Below are 20,566 nucleotides of genomic sequence, written 5' to 3' on the forward strand. Positions count from 1 at the left end.
TCATTATTTTTTAAACACGACCTCAACACTGAGAAAGTGTCACTTGTCTCAAAAGTATAAAAAAAATTAATGTAAAAGACTCTTGCATTTTACTTACCACTTACAAAACATAACATATTAATTACTGGAGTGTATTTAGATGCACGCAACTAGAGAAAATAACCTTTAGGTGTAAGTGTTTTTTCTCTTGGGCAATTTTTTTATCTAAAATGAGGACTACAGAACATAAAAACTTTATTTAATTAGTTATATACTAATGCACTCTAAATGAACATGGAGTAATTAAACATTAGCTTTTTTATTATAGATAAGACAAAAAAGTCCTTTCACTGATCCAGATTCTTTAAAATGCAATACTTGATACTGACTAAATATTACATCTATAGTATGTACATGTGATTCAACACAAAGTAATTATTCATTACAAGCACTGATATCAGGATTAGGCTGCTAACAAATGACAGCTGTGTGTATGCACATGTGCCCATGTGTGCTTCCAAGAAGGCAAAGGTCTGCTCGGTAAATATGACAGGAACAGATAACACGACTCTCACTGGATAATGAGACAGGAAGAAATGTTAAGGGAGCCCTGGGAGAGACATGTAATGAAGCATTGTTTGCAGGATGAGAATACACACACACACACACACACACACACACACACACACAGGTAATGAAGCATTGTTGGGGGTTGAGCCTGGCTGAGGCTGATAACATCCCGTTGCGCCTGATGGAGGACAATGGGCCGTAGAAATGGAACCACACCGTCTGTGCACCAAACTCAACCATCTCCACCCCTCCACACACACACACACACACACACACACACGTACCTGTAAGTGAGGCTGAAAGATAACCGGTGGGTCTAAAGAGTAAAAGAGGTCTGAAAACGATGTTCCGCCCTCGTTCTTGTTGCACAGCTCTGTTCCTTGGTCAGCATTGATAGTCACAGGCATCGACCCCTGAGCCCGATGCGTCCCACCAACTAGTTTAATTAAAAGACACATTTTCATAAAAGGAGAGCCAGGAGATCTCAGTGGGAACAATTATATATGGACACTTTCCAGAAAAATGTTATGGTAGCTGAGAAATCCCGCAGAAGCACTGCTTAGGTTGCTGAATGATTTCTCTTCCTTTTTGTCATGCTACGGTGGTTTTTGTTTGCCAAAAGATTAGCCCACATTCTCCAGAATATTTACCACAGCGCCTGTTTTTTTACTAGTGTCTCGGAGGTGTATTTGATGCAGGTAGTTAATTATATGATGAGTGGGTTAGCCAATGCAGACTGGTAAAACTCCCATTGGGCTTTTGTTTCCAACATCCTGCTCCTGTCTGTGATTCTTGTAACTCACACACAGGCAGAGTAGAATGGGACTCCGACTCGACTTGCAACACAAATGAAATTCGAATGTTTTATCAGCGTGAGCAGATGGAGAACACCCTCTGGAAACTGATGGCACCTCACTGTACACTATAGTCTAGACAGAGTTCTTACCAGCAGCGAGGGTTCAGAAATTATTATGTGGTGTGTTATGTTTGGAACGGCTGTTTTGTTTGCTGGAATAATGAAGTGATATTGATACGGCTCAGGCAACAGAGAAATATGAGTACTGGAAATGGATTCTAAGAGTCAATTAACCCTGGATAGATGGGGGTTGCAATGCACTTGCTTCCAGACACCAGTCTTAAATTTTGGATCTCATGCAAAGGAAGCCTGAGGAAGAATGTCTGCTTTCCATTATGAAAAGGCTGGCATCCATTTCCCTGAGATAATTTCAATTATATGAAATAAGCAAGGAATTTTCTAATTAAAAATGTGTCTCGGATATGGTGGACTTACGAATAAAAATTGCATCAGGAGGAAAAGTAGAGAAAGCACATGATACATTTGAAGCCTATTTGTGCTTGCTGTGTAGTTGTATAAACTGTAACCTGAGGAATAGTCTGCTCATTTTGAAAGAGATTGGGCCGGGGTGGCGATGACACAGTGGATTAGACACATGCCTTTGGTGAGGGAGACCTGGGTTCCATTCCCACAGTGGCATCAACGTATGTGCCCCTGAGCAAGACACTCAACCCCTAGGTTCTACAGAGGCGTGCAACATCTGACATATAAAGCAATATAAAGCAAGCCGCTTTGATAAAAATAAGTGTCAGCTAAATGACTAGGCTAGAGATTCTTCTATTATAACCCAGACGTGCTGTTTTATGCTCAAGTACAGTCATTCAAACTGCAGAGGAAGCACCTTCATGGCATGTATTTCTTTCCATTTCTCAGCTCTCTTCTCTTCCTAATGAGACATGTAGGTCGACACTGTAACTCATCAGACGGCACCACACTGTTCAGCTACCCATCTTTATTGGTATTCCTGGCATCCGGCACACACCCACCACAATCTGGGGCTGCCTCCCCATCAGCCCCTTGCCAAATGCTGTGGCCTGGTTTACAGACAATCTGCTGCCCAGCAGGAAGAAGTGTGAAGAGCGCTGCAGAGTCCCTCGCAGGTTGACCTACAGGGAACAAACCCTCTGTAGCTTTCAGGCTAAATTCCAGTCCTCTATCATATCTACATGGTTGTCACAGTTACAGAAACTGGGCTAATACATCATAGATATTATATTACATAGACATGTTACATAGATATTCTACAAATTAAGTGGCTCATGCAACTTAAACATGTAGTTTGACAATTATTTAAAATACTAACATTAAGTCTGATGTTCTAACCCACACCGATACTGATTCAGTTATTTGACACACACACCCAAGAATGGCGAAATCAGATTATGAAATTAAACAAAAATAAATAAATATAGAAAATTAGGACCACCTCAAAAATTAGATGGTTTATATCAAGGGGTTTATACTATTTAATAAACTTGTACAAATTTGTAGTATGGTCCACGGAGGATGAATAATAACGTTTTTGATGAGCCTCTGAACTTTCCCTTTATGTAACTTACATGTAAACCTATAATTACAAGTCAGCTAAAGTCCTATGATTTCAGCAAACATCCAATGGAAGCCAGTTCATATTAAGATGGTTTTTACAAATGTATATGATTTGTAATAACATTTCAGTATGTATTTATCATGATTAGCTATGTTAGCATAATTTCAAAGGGTGACAGGAATGACGTCATTAGTTTAAGAAATATAATTTGTGTGCTGGAGCAATGGACAAGTGGAAATTTGAACCTACTGGCAGTGTTGGATGAAACCAACCAGGGCCAGCTAAAGATATAGGCCATTTAGACAGGCGCCTAGGGCACCGCCCTGTGCTGGGAGCGCTGGTCACCCTGAAGAGAGAAAATACAAATAAATAAATAATAAAATAAATACAAAGAGTCAGATCATCAGGTTTTACTGATTGTTGCTGGTACAGGCGAGTAAACACAGAGGGAAATGGTGATCTACGACTGAACAACAACAGGTGGCACTGGAATACCACCTGTAACACATCTCCTTTTTCATCTTGTAATCACAAACTGTGACTTAACAAATGACCTTGTTGTCCGGCAAGCATCTCCAGACTTAATGACTTTGGGATCACCTCTCTTTGTCCTCTGAATTCATCCTGAACACTCAGCTCCTCTTTGATGGGCCAGTACTCTCTGACTGCAACCTCCATGTCATCGTTGTTAATCGGGTCAACGCTTCAGGATGGTAGCCTTCATTGATTATAACTGACGGTCATTGTCTGTGTGTTGTTGAATCTGTAACTGTCTCCTGTATGTGACATTAAAATAATCAGCAATACTGATGTGCTCAATCGGCAGCTGTTCGTCCACGATACTGCAAACCGTGTGCTCTGCGTGTATAGGGCCAGGATGGGCTTTGGAAATGACAGCGCTGCTTAATGTGTCACTGACAAACATTTCCTGTCCTGTTTTATAGATAACTCGCAGGTTATGATTCTGGAGAGCCAGTAGCATGCTCTGCAAGCGCTTGGGAGCATTAAGATCGCTATGAGGGGCTTGTGATCTGTCAATGCTGTGATACTATCTCATCCATACAGATAATGATGGAAACGCTGGCAAGCAAACACTATGCTGAGAAATTCCTTATCCATCTGCGTATAGCTCAACTCCGTGGGGGGGGGATGCCCTCCATGCAAAAGCAATAGGCTGCATGGAGCCACTCTATGCTGTGACGGATTTTGACACGTCGTAGTAGCTCAGCACCAGCATCATTGTCACCAGCTGTTTTATCTCTCTGACAGCCAGTACCAAACTTTGGGTGTGACGTCAAACTTTTTCTGGATCAGATTTGAGACCTGCAGCTGACAGCATGTGGCCGTGAAAATGCATCTCAGACAACTTGAACGTTACTGAAGGACACACATGCACAATACACACTGCTCATACTCTACAGTCTGCAGACACCTCATCAACTAGAACATTTCCTAAAGTTCTAGTCCAGCAAGGCAGAGTTAGTTAGCAGAATGCCATTTCGGGTAAAATCAGACTTAACATTTCCAAAAGACAGGAGAAGTAGCCACCACCACTACTTTTGCAGAAAATTTGTGAATGTAGAGAAAATCAAGGGAAGCTGGGTGGCATATTCCAAGAAAGACAATAGTTAAATAGAATATTCTTTCCTGCTTCTGCTGCAAGCTGTTCTCACAGAAAACACAAACTATTAATTGATGGAAAAATTGCAGTGAAATATTCAAAACCAGTAAGAACAGCACATGATGTTGTGGAAGGAACTAGAGACTTATCTTGAAAAGGGCCAAACAATAGATAGAAGTAGAAGTGGCACTTCTAGAGGCTGAAAGGAAGAGGTGGTGTGAAGTCCTGAACAGGTTGGTGGCCATAATTAATTTGTTGGGAGAGAGAAATATTTCCAAAGCAGCAAAGAAGTCCAGACGTGTCAGATTTTAAGGGTATGTAACAGAGATGGAATATTTTAGTTTTACATGCCATTTCTATTCTTTAATTTGTACTTTTTTGCAAATGGTTTTAGAGTGAATCTGACTGTTAGACTATTAGACTTGTTACTACTTTATTAATAATTGCTGTTATTCCTAGATAAAGACTATTACACATAGCACCCATTCAGTACATGTCGTTGAAGCCAAAAATATTCCCTGAAATAATTTTAATTTATACAACAACAAACTGTTTTGGTGCCTGATGTTCGCTGTCCATATTTTTACTTTTCACTAATCTTGCCTAGGGCACTAAAATGGCTCAATTCAGCCCTGAAACAAACAGTCATTAGGATTCATCCTCCTGGATGATCATTCTGTACCAAATTTGATGGTAATCTATTCAATAGTTTAAAGTGTAAGTCTAGTCTAAAATGACACTGACGACTGCACCTTGAGCCGTACACTGCTAATGTAGCTATAAACATGACATAGTGTCTAAGGCATCACATACGCGTTTATGAAGAGGCATTTTGAAGCTTGATTTTGTGACCAGAGGCAGACAATCTTAATTAAGGCAATACTGATGAACCTGGGTGGAGCTGGACACATGTAAGCTACTGCTCCAGTGAAGTGATATAAGCTAAGACAATATTACTGCTTGGTGTTTTCTCCCACTGTGAGTCACATGTATGTGTGAATAAATGTATTTACTCACAGTATGTTTTACACTCCCACGGTGCAGCACTGGTTGGATGTGGCGTGATCATTGCTTGACTTCAGTCAGCATGAAACCTTCAGAGGTCACTGCAGGGGAGGAGGATCTGAGTGAAAAAAGAGGAGGGGGAGACCACAGCATTTGACATTTACTGACCTTTGGCTTTATTATCAGACACTGCAGGAGAGACTACTGAAGACAGAGCATGCAGAAAATTCTACACATACACATTAAAGGATTTCCTAACCACAAAATCTTCTGTGGCACAAAGCCACACAATTTTTCTTTACACCACTGCTGCACGTCACCCCACAGTGTTGGTGACTTCTTGTTCTCTGGTTTTGAGTCTCTTTTAGCATGTGGTTGAGATTTGAGCCATTTCAGTTCCCGCCCCTGGCTCTCATTGAATAACCACCACAGCCCCCTCTGGGGGCTGAATCCCTCGTCATACCCTGCAACAGCACTGACAGAGAAGCATGGACTAAAGATAGACACTCTATTTTGTTGTGATAATGCTTTATGGGGTGCCAGAGCACCCACATATAAAGTTTGTTATCTTTACAATCTTTACATTATGGATAACCAGCCCATTCTCAATTCTACAGTGTCAAATACCAATGCTTTGTCACATCCTTCGGCATCTTGTACAAACGCACGTGGCAGCCATTAGCATCATACTGCAGCAGCTGATTGGGTGCCTATTTCAAAGCATTATCCTGTACATTAATAAAACAAACGAGCCTAATGCTACCAATTATAAAACCTGAATGGAAATGGCAATGGCAGTATATCAGAAAAAGTTTTTCCTCTCATCAAATGGTGGAAAACTTGGGGCACTTTAATGAGATGATAAAGGTAATGGAAAAAACTATTTTAAATGATGTTGCTGTCAATTCGTAACGTTCTTTAATTTCTAGCAGTGCAGATGCAGCATCAGTGCATTGTTAGACTTCTGCAAAAAATGCCTGCAGACAGTAATACCACACTGTATTTGTGGACAGATGAAAAAGTAATTTCATTCAAGTCTCTTACTTTAAAAATACAACAATCCATATTTCCTACCATCACCAGTTCATACAGCTGCTCTCAGTTTCCTAAGTCACACCTTGGCAATCAGGTATCACTGAAACTTCCCACCTTCTTTCTTGTGCAGTTTAACAGCCCTTGTGGTGAGCAGCCTTCATCTTGAAGAGCCAGGCCTTTCTGGTCAGCTTCAACACAAACACCTTTCTGTGTCTGTGAAAGCGCCATCAGTCAACACACATACTCAACCTGCTCTAAACACACAGACACACCAACCTGCTCTACAAACACAAGCATACATTTTAAAATTTCATTTTTGATCTTTGTTCTGTAATTCATACTACCCATCGTATCTTCTAACTAAATAACATTTAAAGTAATGATTAAAAAGGAGGAAGACAGAAAAAAGAGGAGGGTAGGAGTTGGTAAGATGGAAAGTTTCAAAAATCAATACCAATTAGGATACTTTCTCACATTGAATCAAGATAAAAGCCACAGAAGTTGCCCAGAAACTATTCTGGGATTAATATAAAACATGTTTATTGTGATCCAACATTACCCACCCAAACTTTGACAACATGAAAGAGACTTTCTGCTCTACTTTTTGTTTTAAAATAAGGGGTGGCGATGGCACAATGGATAAGACTATATGCCTTTTGTGCGAGAGACCCGGGTTCAATCCCCCACTGTGACCTATCCACCAATGTGTCTCTGAGCAAGACACTTAACCCCTAGTTGCTCCAGAGGCGTGCGACCTCTGACATGTATGGCAATTGTAAGTCGCTTTGGATAAAAGTGTCAGCTAAATGTAAATGTCTGTAAATGTAAAGGGTTCAAAATAAAACACGGTCATATGATATTACAATTATTGCACTGTGTACCATGAAGAATGTATTGTCTATTTAGGAGGGTAATGCTGCTACATAAGCGCAGTGCGGTTAATTAACCCAGGTATAGGGGAAATTACTCGAGAAAGTAAAAAAAAAAAAAGTTATTTTCTAATTGTGATGTAATTACTCTGCTCATTTAATGCAGTTAATTATTTTTAAAGGTGTATAAATTATCTTTGAGTCTATAGATGTAGAAAAAAATTAAAAATACCCATAACAATTTCCTCGAGTTTTAGTTTGTTCTTTTTTAGTTATCCTAGTCTGCTCTGTCTGTGGTTTCTGTAACTTAGTGCTTGTCTTTGTCTGTCTGTGCTGGTTATGAATCTTGGTATGTCATTCAGTTGTGTTTATGCATTTGGTCTGGTCATGTCTGTTCTGTGTTTTGGGTCAGTCACCCTGCTTGCCTGTGTGGTTTCTCAAAACCAAGATAGCGGATTAAGCCGGGATTTTCCAGTTATCCTGGCTGAATTAAGCCACGACTCTGTTTCACGAAAGCAGTAGCACAAAAGTTACCATGGCGATTTATTCTGTGCAGCTAGCCTGCTCCAGACCAGGCTAACAGCCAGGCTTGGTTAATCCTGGTGCCGTATCTGTTCAGTCAGTGGTCACGCCGATCAGAAACAATCAGTTATTCCATGTTCATATATATATATATATATATATATATATATATACACACCCCTCTCCTGAAGTGGGAAAGAAACAAGGTCTTAGGAAGAACTGAGCATGGCATGTGCATCAACAAGTCTTCGCTGAACACACATAGGATTGAGAGCAGAAAACAAATCCACCCCATTCGTGGGATATCTGGAAACAAACATCCATATTCATGATGGGGGAAGAAAGGTGTCTGTGTGCGACTGTGTGTGCAGGTCACGCGATATGACTCTCCACCGGATACAATGCTGACATTTCGGTCATCACCAGGAGGGAGGATTCGGGTGGAGAGAGGGCAGCACAGCCCTGGATGGTGTCACAGCTTTCTGCTTCAGTGCCAAGCTTTGCATAATTAAACAAGTGGGCATCTTTCTGTCTGACAGTGGTGGAGGGAGTCTGCCCGACTTTGGGCAAAGAGCATGAACTTTCCTTTAAGGGGAGGTATTATCACATTTCTTCATGTTTACTGGCTGAGAACACTATCTGCTCTGAGGAATGAAGGTCTGACTTCATATATTTAAATGGCAAGTATACTTGTGTAGGTCATTGTGTGGGACCTGCAGTTTGGGATGCTTTTCTGTTGTTGCCACTGCTTGCGCTCGCGCGCGCGCGTGCGTGCGTTTATGTGGAAGCTCATGTGGGAGGTTGTGAAAGGTTTTAGTTTTTATAACATGTTTTTTTTTTGTTGAGTATTTATTATGTAACATTGTTTAAAATACAGACTAAAGTCATGGGACATTACTGACGTTGTGATCAAATGCTGCCGAATTGATCGAAGGCTGGATGTGAAATGCATAAATGTTCCCAGCTTTTAACATAGGCATCACCTAAAATTTGTTCTCTGTGAAATCTGAATACCTCGAGGTAACTGCGGGAGAAACAATGACTACTATATACTGTAGAGACAATTACAGAATGTAGATACATTGAATGGCATAATGATTAAGGATTTAACTAAATATGCCAAACCTTTGAACAAACAAAACTGTCAAGAACCCCAAAAAAAAAACATTTTAGTAAATGTTTTTTCACTTTCCACAATACTTTTTTTCCCCCCCCACAGACACATCTCTCTTTCACACAAACCATACAATTCAACTACAATAGCAAAAAAATTAGTAATCAGGGTGCAACAACCAGTGTCACCATCATGGATCTGGTTATTATATATTTACACAGTAATGTGCCAGCTATTAAAGGACAATACGATGAATGTTTAAACCCCTTAGTTACATTTTGAATACACGAGCATGCTAGGACTTTGTATTTGCTCAGGTACACTGGTGATGGGGGGTTTCAAATCAGCTTTTAAGTCTTGGCCTATTAACCTTACACCTGTAATCAGTCTGAGCCTCATCTTAGTGTACGCAGAAAACATAAACATTAGCTGTATGCTCATGGCTTATGGGTAGTGTAACGTGCATCTATTAACAACAAATGCAGAATGAATGATGTGCATCTGTTATTTGTACCTTCAACCTAGCATCAACCCCAAAAAATTGCATCCAGGATGCATTGCTGTGTGGGACTCATAAGACACAGCTCACCCAATGTCAATTGCAGCTTCTGTACACTGGCGCAATGAGGCCTTTCAAAGACAATAGTATATTTGACATGGACAACAGAGATAAATGATAAGTGACTGGGACAACAAACTGCCCTGCTGTGCTGTTGAGAAAAAGAACAAAGAAACAAAGAAGCCTGGTCTAATGGTTGGCTTCGATCAAAACACAAGATATAAAAGCAAGGGAAAGAATGATTAGTCTGCTAGTGTTTAATAGGAAATTGGAGGTGAAATGTCCAAACCCCCTTAGCAGCAAGAGAAGAGTAATAGAGACAGCCAAAGCCAACATGTTCATCTGAGATCAATGCTTTCTAATCCAGGACACATGCAGGCATTAATGATCTCTTAACCTTTCACACCTTTTACTTTAGCCCCCGTCCTCTGAATCTATGACCTACTCGTACCCTCAGTGCTGTTTTTCTGAACATCTGAGGTCCCTGAATCCTAAGAACTCCATTGGACTAGACAAACAGGAGTTGGCAAATGGTTTACTTTGCCTCACACTGAAAAGTTCTCTCCTCTCCACAGAGGCACTCTTGATAAATATCTCACAGTTTAATGACGCAATTTTGCTGAAAAGTTCAAGATCATTACCAACCAGAAAGTGAGAGGTACATATGTTACCACCGACTAAAAACAATGAGACTGCCAATTCGCCAATGAAAAATATGGCCAAGCTTGGTGTACAGGCTGTTATATATTTATGGGAGGCCATTTGCTGCAGCTTATATTTGTAACTAGGAATGGATAGCACACTGGGTTGTATCTAAAATTAAATATGAAACCACTAAACCGAAAACTGAGCATTTGGAGAATGTCGGGCTGGTATTCCATGCAGGAAATCAGGTAGAAGCTTGATGACACTTCTTTACGTGAGCAAATTGAAATTTTTGATAAAAATATATATTACGGCAGAGCTCCTCTTGAGAAAGAGGAGAAAGTTAGCTAAAACCAAACATTTATTGGACATTGGATACTCAAAAATAAGTCAGCATAAAAGCCCACCTACCATCAGGTACCAGTACATGGAAAACATTTTCACCTTCAATGACATCAACCCACATCAACAGTTATTATATAACAGTTATTAGTTTTGTAATTTACTTATTCAGTCATGAATACATTCTAGAAAGAATATGAGGCCCATTATCTTGTCTTTGGGCAGAATTTAATTAAAACAGTGTTGTGTGTGGTTTTTTGCATGCCCAGTATTGTTTGTGTGTGCGCGCAAAGCCTAGGAGCTTTAGTGCAGTGTAAAATAGCAAAGACTATGAAATGGAAGTTGTTGCCAAAATGTCACAGTCTGGTAGTGTACAGTGATAAAGCTACTGCTGTTGAATTAAATTAGTTCAAAATGTTAAGTTTTTCTGCCAAGAAAGCATAGTCAGTAAGTGTAACTTGTTGTTTGTAAAGACCAGAGGCTGTGATCCTGCTGGTTTCACTCCTCTGACTCTCTCCACGGCCCAGTATGTTCTGACAAAGAGAGACTGCACAGCTTTTAATAACACACACAGAGCTCTGCCACCAAACAGCCAACAGCTCCGACACATGGGAAACTAAAATTAATGGGTTACACTGGATTTTCCTATGAGGCCAAGGGTCTTTGCAACCTCGGATATACCTCATATCTCACCACTCAAAAGCACAGTACTGTATATCCTCGTCAATGAGAACTGCATGTTCTTTAATTAAATTCAGTGTGATACAATCTGAAGTATATTTGTTTTAGAACATGTCTACTAAGATATTCACATCCTTTTGATCCGCAGATAATAGTATTTGGTTTCAGTGATAATTATTCCAGTGTTACTATAACGTCAAATTTACAGGAGGGATTCTCTAAATGTGAGACATCTCGTATCCTGCAGATACATTTCTGCCAAAACATTTCAAAAATTGCTTGTTTATAATGTTCACACTGAATTAGATGCATATCAGTGAGATAATGCTAAAAACATTTTCCTCTATTCTGATTTTAACCACCAATTCTCTATAAAGCAATACGAGACATTTTCCAAAATGTACTAATTTGTTTTATGAAATTAGGTCTCCATTGCCTACCCACTAAGAAAAATATCTTACCCATTCAGAAATTAGTTGTACCAAAAATCAACATAACTTAAAGTGCTTTGGTGACTTGGTGCTTGACAATAAACATACACCTATATAAATATAAACTTTTCTGACATTGACAGGATATACAAAATATATATAATTCTAAAGAGTAAACATATAAACTATGTAATGGCCTTCAAAATTATGACAACAACATGAAAAATGCATTGTCAAAAGTATGTTATGGCGGCAAAATGCTACAGCCAAAGGACAGACCACATGCATGTACGTGTACTGACAAGTTAAAGAGGAGTATCAACTCAAGTTCAGTTGTCCCCTCTTCCTCTTCTCCTGCAGGTCTGGTTTGTTTACGATTTGCTAAAATCTTTCAGCATTAAAGTGAAAGTTTTGACCAGTGTTTCCTGTAAAATATGTTCCTGTCATCTGTGGTTTGGATGTGTGTACTAGAGGTCTTCACGGGTCCAGAATTCCAAACAATCTGAAACAAACCTGTAGAAAAACCTTCCAACACCTGACATGCACGAAACAAGTCACACAAATTTTTTTTCCGTCTTCTTATGTTACCCCCTGTGATAGACTGTCGACCTGCCCAGGGAATATTCCACTTCTTGCTCAATGCATGCGGTGATAGACTCCAGCCCCCTACAACCCTGAACAGTATGAGCAGTTTAGAAAATGGATGGCTAAATGGATCCGTTTGATATATCTTCACACTGTGCTCTCTGCCTTTCAGTGTGATGTCACTCCTTTGCCATTAGTGTCCAGAGGATGCTTTTCCAATTCAGAGTCAATCAGGGAGAAAATGAAAATCTCACTGGGCTGTATTATTTATACACAGAGATCCTGCTTTCTTCATGCTGCGATCAGCATCCCACCCTCATTATGCACACACTCGCCGAGACTCGCACGTATTTTGCATTCACATGTTTCTGTATGACAGAAAGGATTTTCTCTTACAGAAAGATGACAAGGGTCCTGGTGTGAATCCTGCTCCTGGCGACTGTGGTAGGCAGATATCGCTACTGTAAAAGGTGTTCCTTAAAAGCATTGTTTCTGTTTTCTGTGATCTGTCTTTTTGAGGACAGTCAAGTCAAATTTATTTATATAGCACCTTTCATACAATGTAAGCTCAGTGTGCTTCACACACACACCCAATATTAACACATATTTAAATACATACAAAAGAAAAAAGATCATCCCCTGCCCACCCACCAACACACCCACCTACACATACCAAAGAGAGAGTGCGACAGAGAGCGAGGGAGATAGAGAAAACAGAAAGATGGCTAGCCATAGTTGAGAGAGCAGGCAGGTCTTATGCTTGCTTTTAAAGAAGACAAAGTTATCATTAAGCAATTTGTTCCATAGAATGGGCCCACAGTTAAGAGACCAGGGTCTGATGATCTGAGGGTTGTGGAGGGTTTGTAAGTGACAGTAACCAATGTATAGTTACCTAAGGAGGTAATTGTTTAATGAGGAGCTTTGTGTTTTGGCAAGATTTATAAAAACAGAGCATGGAAGTTAAATGAGAGTAACCTGAGTAAACTGAAAAAGCCCCTACATGTAATGTTAAAGCTGGGGGAAGGAAATATATTTCAGAAGCACTTTGTCATATTTGTTAAAATTCTCTTTACATTGCGACAGCAATAAATAAATTAAATGTTCTGAGAAAAAAAAACAAAAATCCTGTATCTGTGACTGTCGGAGGACTGTAATAAGCACCAAATTAAATGATTGGCTGGCCTACCTGCCCGTCTTCCTACCTGAGCGCACTCGGCAAATGCTCTCATTGTGTATGAAAATGTGTAGTGGGGGAGTGGCTTTGGAGGGAGGCCTGAAGGGAGTGGGTGCGATTTTTTCCGTTGGATACTTGCTATCTCTTGCTAGTTCTCAAGTTTTACTATCATCGAAATGGCTGATAAAAGCAAAATCTGAAGAAGAATTTCCCAGACATGATGTAATAACCTTCTCAACATATGAAAACACATCATGTTTTATGTCAATCATCTCACAATACAAAATATAAATAAATAAATCCATCTTACATCTTTAGTGGGATCTGACATGCCTCATCCCCAATACAATGGAGGTGAAAATAACGAGGTTTATGGATCTCTGGATGAGTCACAGATGCCAATGTTACCGTTTCTGAATGGACTATTTCCTCAATAGAAAGTAGCTCCAATGGCAGTGAGGCCTGAATAGGACCTGTGTATATTGGCCTTGTGCATCAGGCCATTTAGGATGTTTTTAGTATAAAACCCCAAAACTATCTGCATGACTACACACCATTATAGTGCATAGGTTGGCTGTCCTTTAAGTCTTTTCAATCTGCTCAGCTGCCACACATGCATTTTTGTTTACTGCCTCCCCGGCTTGAATTTGACAAAGTGCATATTAAATTGGTATAATTTATTTATTTATTTATTTCAAGCAAAATAGTGTGACAACAGAAAAGATACACAATAATAATAACTTATACACTTATGCTTGAAATGGAGTGGGAAGAAGTAAAACTTATTAAACCCCACCCCAGTCTATCAAAGAATTTATACATACAAAAAAATAGCTGCTTCCTTCATCAATAATCTCAAAAAAAAAATTTAATAATAAAAAATAATAATAATAATAATAATAATAATAATAATAATAATACCTCATTTAGAAACAGTGGATGCACAAGTCAAAACCACACATTCATACCATACATGCTAATAATATACAAATATTTCCACAGGTAACAATGCTTATCAAATACCAACAATGGTAGACGAAATACCATAAGGGTACATAACAATGATAATCAAATACCAACAATGGTAGACGAAATACCATAAGGGTACATAACAATGATAATCAAATACCAACAATGGTAGATGGAATACCACAAAAGTACATAGTGACGAACAACTACCAACAATGGTAGACGAAATACCACAAGGGTAAATAAATGACAACTAATCCAACAATCTGCACAACATGAATACAATCAAACCTCATTGTCATTGTAATGGAACCAGACCTTTCGTTTGTAAAGACGTTTGAAATTGTGAATGCCTTGACACTGCTTTAATTCAAGCCCCAGATTATTCCACAAAGTAACCCCACAAACAGACATAGAATAACTCCTCCTGGTGGAACTCGCCATTGGTACCGCAAAGTTTCCAAAACCTCTCAAACTGTACGACTGCTCCTTATGAGAAAACATATTTTGAATGTTCACAGGTAATAAATAGTGATACGCTTTGAACATGAACTGTGCATTATAAATTTTTACAAGATCCTGCATTTTTAATAGCTTTGATTTGAGAAAGAGAGGATTTGTGTGTTCAAAATAGGCGGCGTTGTGTATAATTCGTATAGCTCTTTTCTGTAGCAAAAAAAGTGACTGTATTACATTTTTGTAATTATTGCCCCATACCTCTACACAGTAGGTTAGATATGGCTGTATTAAAGCACAATACGGGGTATGGAGTGCATTGATATCAAGGATATGCTTAACTCTACTTATTATGGCAAGGCTTTTGGAGACTTTTGTTGTTATATGTCTGATGTGGGCATTCCAACTTAGCTTGTTGTCTATTGTTACACCTAAAAAGTTTATTTCCTGAACATTTTCAATGTGTACTCCGTCTATGTCAACCAGTTTCTACGAATCAGCTTGATACTTTCCAAAAAACATCACTTTGGATTTATCTAGGTTTAAGGATAATTTGTTACTTTCCATCCATTTTTTAAATTTACTTAGTTCTTTGTTTATAACGCTGATCAGTCGCTCCAAACTATCGTTACTATAGAAAATATTTGTATCATCAGCGTACAATACACATTTAACCAATAGAGAAACATTGAAAATATCATCAATATATAAATTAAATAATTTGGGGCCCAATACTGACCCCTGCGGGACACCACAAGCAAAATAATAACAGACCAACTAATTTCTGACCTCAGTAAGTAAAAAATCCATTCGGCATCACTGGATATAATAAAGTTCTGTGAAAAGTTACTCGAACTGGCACTTTCACCCACTGCGAGGTGAATCGTTACAGCAATTAATTTCATGGATCTGTGTTTCCACCACATCAACTGGGGATTAAAGAACAAAGTGAGGAATAAAAGAAAATGGGTGAACAGTGCTGAGTTTAGAGGACGACATGTCACGGCAGCGGGGTCTTAAATTCTCACAAGGAGCAGGATGTGACAGGGACCATCTCCCTGACACTAGAGAGGTTTAATCATCTCTCATGGTTTCACACATCATCGCTCCTCACTCCAGATTAGATAAATCATTCCTTTTAATAAAGCTTTTCCAGGAGTTTGCAGACTCTCAGAGGAAATCGTGATCTACGGTGTCTCAGACTGTGGTAATGTCAAATATCTACATAAGTCCCCTACTAATAATACACTGGTATATTACCTTGTTGGTCACAGAAGGTCACAGAACTGATGCTCGTCACCATTTTCTGCTGAAGTGAAGTTGGGGGTATAAGACAATCTTGGCAGCTCTATGGCCTCAGTTGGTCTGAAGTTATCAGCCCTGTCTGCTGCACCTTTAGGCAAAGCCACAGGCATGAGATTATACAAAATCCTGTCGAGTACTGTCAAACAAAGGCCTTGTGTAAGTTCAGATAACATGCATTTTAACTTTTTCTCCCGCTGATATCTAGGCCGTATGGATGAATGTGAAATCCCTGCATTTTCAATTGCTTTTTAATGTTCACTGCCCACATTAAAACTGAAAATAGCAAGTGCCACTTAATTTAATTGAGTAGTGGACACTTAATAAAATAATACAAAGGGTATCAATATAAGCTCTTATTTCACCCATCCCTTTCTTCCCTTTTTATCTCCATCACACTTTCTCTCTGATGGGATTTTTCACAAGATAATGGTGGCGGCAGGTTCAGCCAAGTACCTCAGATTTCCTTTATTGAAGTCACAACCTCCAAATTCTCCTGGGGGATCCTGAGGCATTCCCAAATTACATTAAAATTTACATAATCCCAGTGTGTTTTGGTTCTGCCCCAGGGTATCCTACCAGTAGCCTGGAATACCTCAGGGATACGGTCCAGGAGGCATGCTCAGATGCCCAAACCACCTCAATCAGGCCCATTCAGTGCGAATGAGCCACAGGTCAATGCCTTGCTCATCATTCTGTCCCTCAAGGTGAGCCCACACAACCTGCAAAGGAAACTCTTGTGGTTTCCTCTAATTTGCTCCCCAGAGCTTGTGGCCCCAGGTGAGGACAAAACAAAGCTCTCAGGTGATACGTAGAATCTGGTAACAGTGTAGATGTTGTACAGATTATTTTGAGAGTAAATTATTCAGAACCACTTCAGAACAAGAACTGCTGACCTTCCAGTGAGCCTATACTTTGGATACACAAATTTACTCTGAAATAACTGCTGATCCAGACAATAGTCTTGAGTTTGGAAAGCGCATCAATCCTACTCCTAGTCATAAGGTTCAAGTTAATTCAAAAGGAAGTTGGACGTCTTATGAATATTCTTAAGTGGAGTCTTAAGTCATGACATTGCCGTAAGAAAACAACCTCAGACAACACCCTGATGACAGCAAAGATAGGTGAAAATCTTTCATGAATAGAGAAGAGTTTACTTTTTTTTTTAAGGACTTGTACTGAAGCTCACACTGGTCTGCACCTCACTGTGCGTGCAGAAATTGTTGTGTTTCTCTCTGAACACAACACAGATTTTCTACTGAAGCTACAGCTCAGTATCCTTCTTCTCAAAACAGGTCATTTATTTAATGCCAAAAGTTAAGGTGAACAAAAGTTGTAACATCCTTACCATACTAATACAAAAATGTCACTTTCAATCTCAGCACTCAGCTATTTCTTAAATATGCCATTATTTTATCATATACAGTACAGTCAGCTATCTCACGTTGGTTCAAGCCATGAAGGATCAAAGTACCGTCACTTTGACTACATACTCCATTCATTTAACCTTGGTGAGACTGCATGGTGAAGAAGCAAGATGTATAGCTCATCATGCCCAACACATGCGAATGGATTCTGTCTCAGGGGAGAGGTTTGACAAGATGAAGGGGAACATGAGAAATGAACTGCACACCACCACGGCAGCTTGAGAGACGATGCACATTTGACAGCAGGAGATGGTGAGAATAAGTCACAGGTTTTTATCAGTGCTGGACATGGATGAGATGATAGATGAGACACTGTAGGCTAATCACCAGAAATATGTTATAGTGTCCTTATTCTCTCTGGTGTGCTCAAGATAAACAAAAAACTCAATATGCTTAACTATTATTCTGTGCTAATTAATTGAGCTTGCGGGGCCTCAGTGGGCCAAGCAAAATGTAGATTTTAATTAAGAGCTGAAGCTGCAAGGTTTCTCTGGTCCTTAAATTATTTACACTATTAATTGTTTTATACATTCAAAGAAATGCCATTCAGACCACTGGACGGCGTTTAAAATAGTCTAAATCCAGACTACACATTTCCCCTAACATCTACAGTGTCACATCTTTCAGCTCTTCATTTTGGTATTACAGCCATTCCCTTACTGTTTAAGTTCAGTCAGCTCTGATAAATGGTATGCTACCTGCTCAGCACCTACAGTCAGACAGACAAAGTTAGCAAGTGGAGCATTTAGCCGTTTAAGTGCCAGGTATATCCTCTAAGTCAAAAACACACCTAAAAGAGTCAATAATAGACAGGTGTCCACAAACACTACGCCAAATTGTAATGTTGCTCCATATCTGTTGGATGTGATAATGGATCACTGTTAACACCTTATTAGGTGCCAAAATATCAGCATTGTGGTTACAGCTTGTTCTGCTGCCCAAGTAACCCTAAATAAATATTAATTAATACAGATTTAATGATTAACATCACTTATCTGTCCCAATGCATTGTCCAACAATATAATGAGACAAAATAATCCTCAGGACTAAACTTGGTGAAGGAGCAGGATGATAGAGGGAGAAACTTAGATGTGGCCTGCGGCCAACACCTGACTGTCTGTAGAGATGAAGTTAAGGCTCCCCTTCTATCTGAGATCCACATGAAAGAAGAGCTCAGCCACTCAGAAAGCTCAACAGGGAAAGGTACTACCATTCAGGTTAACTGTCACAGCCATCATGGCTGTCATAATTATCACAAAGGCCTTGAACTGATTGCCATTAGGATGACAAGGTTATCTTCATGACAGACCTATCAATAAATCAAAACACAATCCGGGGCCGGTGTAGGTACCAGATGTGCTTGGAGGTCCTGCATTTACAGGTGATGTAACACATTATGGGAAGTGTATGGTTGCCATGTGTTTGCGCCACAGTGAACTACTAATTCTGCAATTTTCCCCTGGTTAGGTTACTGAGGTAATGTTGAAATGAAAAAATTTAATTAAAACTTCCCTCATTCAAATTTATTCTTTCCATGCATGAACACAAACAGGATAAACAGAAAACAAACAACATTTAGAAAGACAACAATGAAGAATGTTAATCATGATGAAAACAGAATATTATGGAAATGTTGAACAATAGATTGAAATTTGAAAGTAAAATTGTAATTTTGTAAAATTTTGATAACCAGCACTTTGATTCAGTTGTCATTTTTCACACAACCCCGCCCGCCACCAAACTTTTAACATGCAGGAGTAAGAAGTGTGGTATCTGTGTGATCACAGTATCTTCAGAGCCCAGCTGCTGGCCCATCCCGCCCTCTGTTTAAAGCAAGTTTCTCAAGAACCACGTTGTAATTCTCTGCCACAAGTGTTATTGTACAAACAGCAACAGCTATTTGTCAACATCAATGTAAAAGGCCATTAAGGTTGTTATGCTTGTCAGAGAACAAGTTTTTCTGTAATTAAGTTTACCCACAATGAAATCTGTTTCTCTACACTCCCAAATGTGAAGGTTACTGTAAATTCCCATAATTCAGTATGATACTGACAGTTTTTAGCCACACTAGCAGCTTGGCTTTGAGTAAAATGTGTAACTATTGGATTGTTTTCCATTAAACTTGATAAATATTCATGATTTTGTATTCATGTTCACACTGTAATAACTGACTGTTCATCTAACGCCTTTAAGTAAAAATTTAAATTTGTCCCATGCTTTAATTCAGGCCTATCACAAAATACCAGCAAAACTAATAACAGTCCCATCAGCCTCAGCTGTATTTATGTTTCGTGGTAATTAGCTAATTTTAGCCCGCTACACTAAACTACACTAAAGCTAGCTACACTAAAGATGGGACTATAGTAAACATTGCCACGCTAACAGCTACCTAGCTGCTGTTATTAGTGATGGGAAAGACTCTGACAGACTCCAATCTTCAAGTCTCATTAATTAAAATGAACTAATCTTTTTTTGAGTCATTTTGTTCATTTGAACTAGACACTTAACCCCTAGTTGCTCCAGAGGCGTGCGACCTCTGACATGTATAGCAATTGTAAGTCGCTTTGGATAAAAGCGTGGTTAGAAAGCGTTGTTAAAAAGCAAGTATGCCGGGGGCATAAGAGTCCAAGACTATTCACGCATGTGTGAAAATGTATGAAATACTCCCTCAGACTACTCGTTCCTCCTGAGTCATACATAAGATTAGGTCAAATGAACGAAACGTTTTTTGAACAACGCAACACTAGCTGTTATTAGCTCAGTTAGCTGTGCAACCACTGGTCAGATTTGCTCCCTCTGCCTGTACTGGGAGCTCGGAGCACCAGTGTTTGTGTTTACTATAGACTGTATGAAGGTGTTTACACTTTTACTCAAG

At 39.3% G+C, this 20,566-nt stretch overlaps 1 long non-coding RNA gene across 3 annotated transcripts in view; it reads right to left on the reverse strand.

The window, feature by feature from the left end:
• Positions 1 to 436: 436 nt before the first annotated feature.
• LOC123959104 overlaps positions 437 to 20,566 on the reverse strand; it is a 51,597-nt gene continuing 31,467 nt past the window's right edge. For 2 of the 3 annotated variants that reach the window (XR_006822219.1, XR_006822218.1), the window contains exons 2-4: positions 5,593 to 5,698; positions 3,204 to 3,300; positions 2,378 to 2,511 (exon numbers count right to left, since the gene is read on the reverse strand). This is a non-coding gene — a long non-coding RNA (uncharacterized LOC123959104). Of the gene's footprint in view, positions 554 to 833; positions 986 to 2,377; positions 2,512 to 3,203; positions 3,301 to 5,592; positions 5,699 to 20,566 lie in introns of those variants that run through there. The other variant, XR_006822220.1, reaches the window with a different exon arrangement.

This window comes from Micropterus dolomieu, linkage group LG20, assembly GCF_021292245.1.
Source record: "Micropterus dolomieu isolate WLL.071019.BEF.003 ecotype Adirondacks linkage group LG20, ASM2129224v1, whole genome shotgun sequence".
Classification (NCBI taxonomy): domain Eukaryota; kingdom Metazoa; phylum Chordata; class Actinopteri; order Centrarchiformes; family Centrarchidae; genus Micropterus; species Micropterus dolomieu.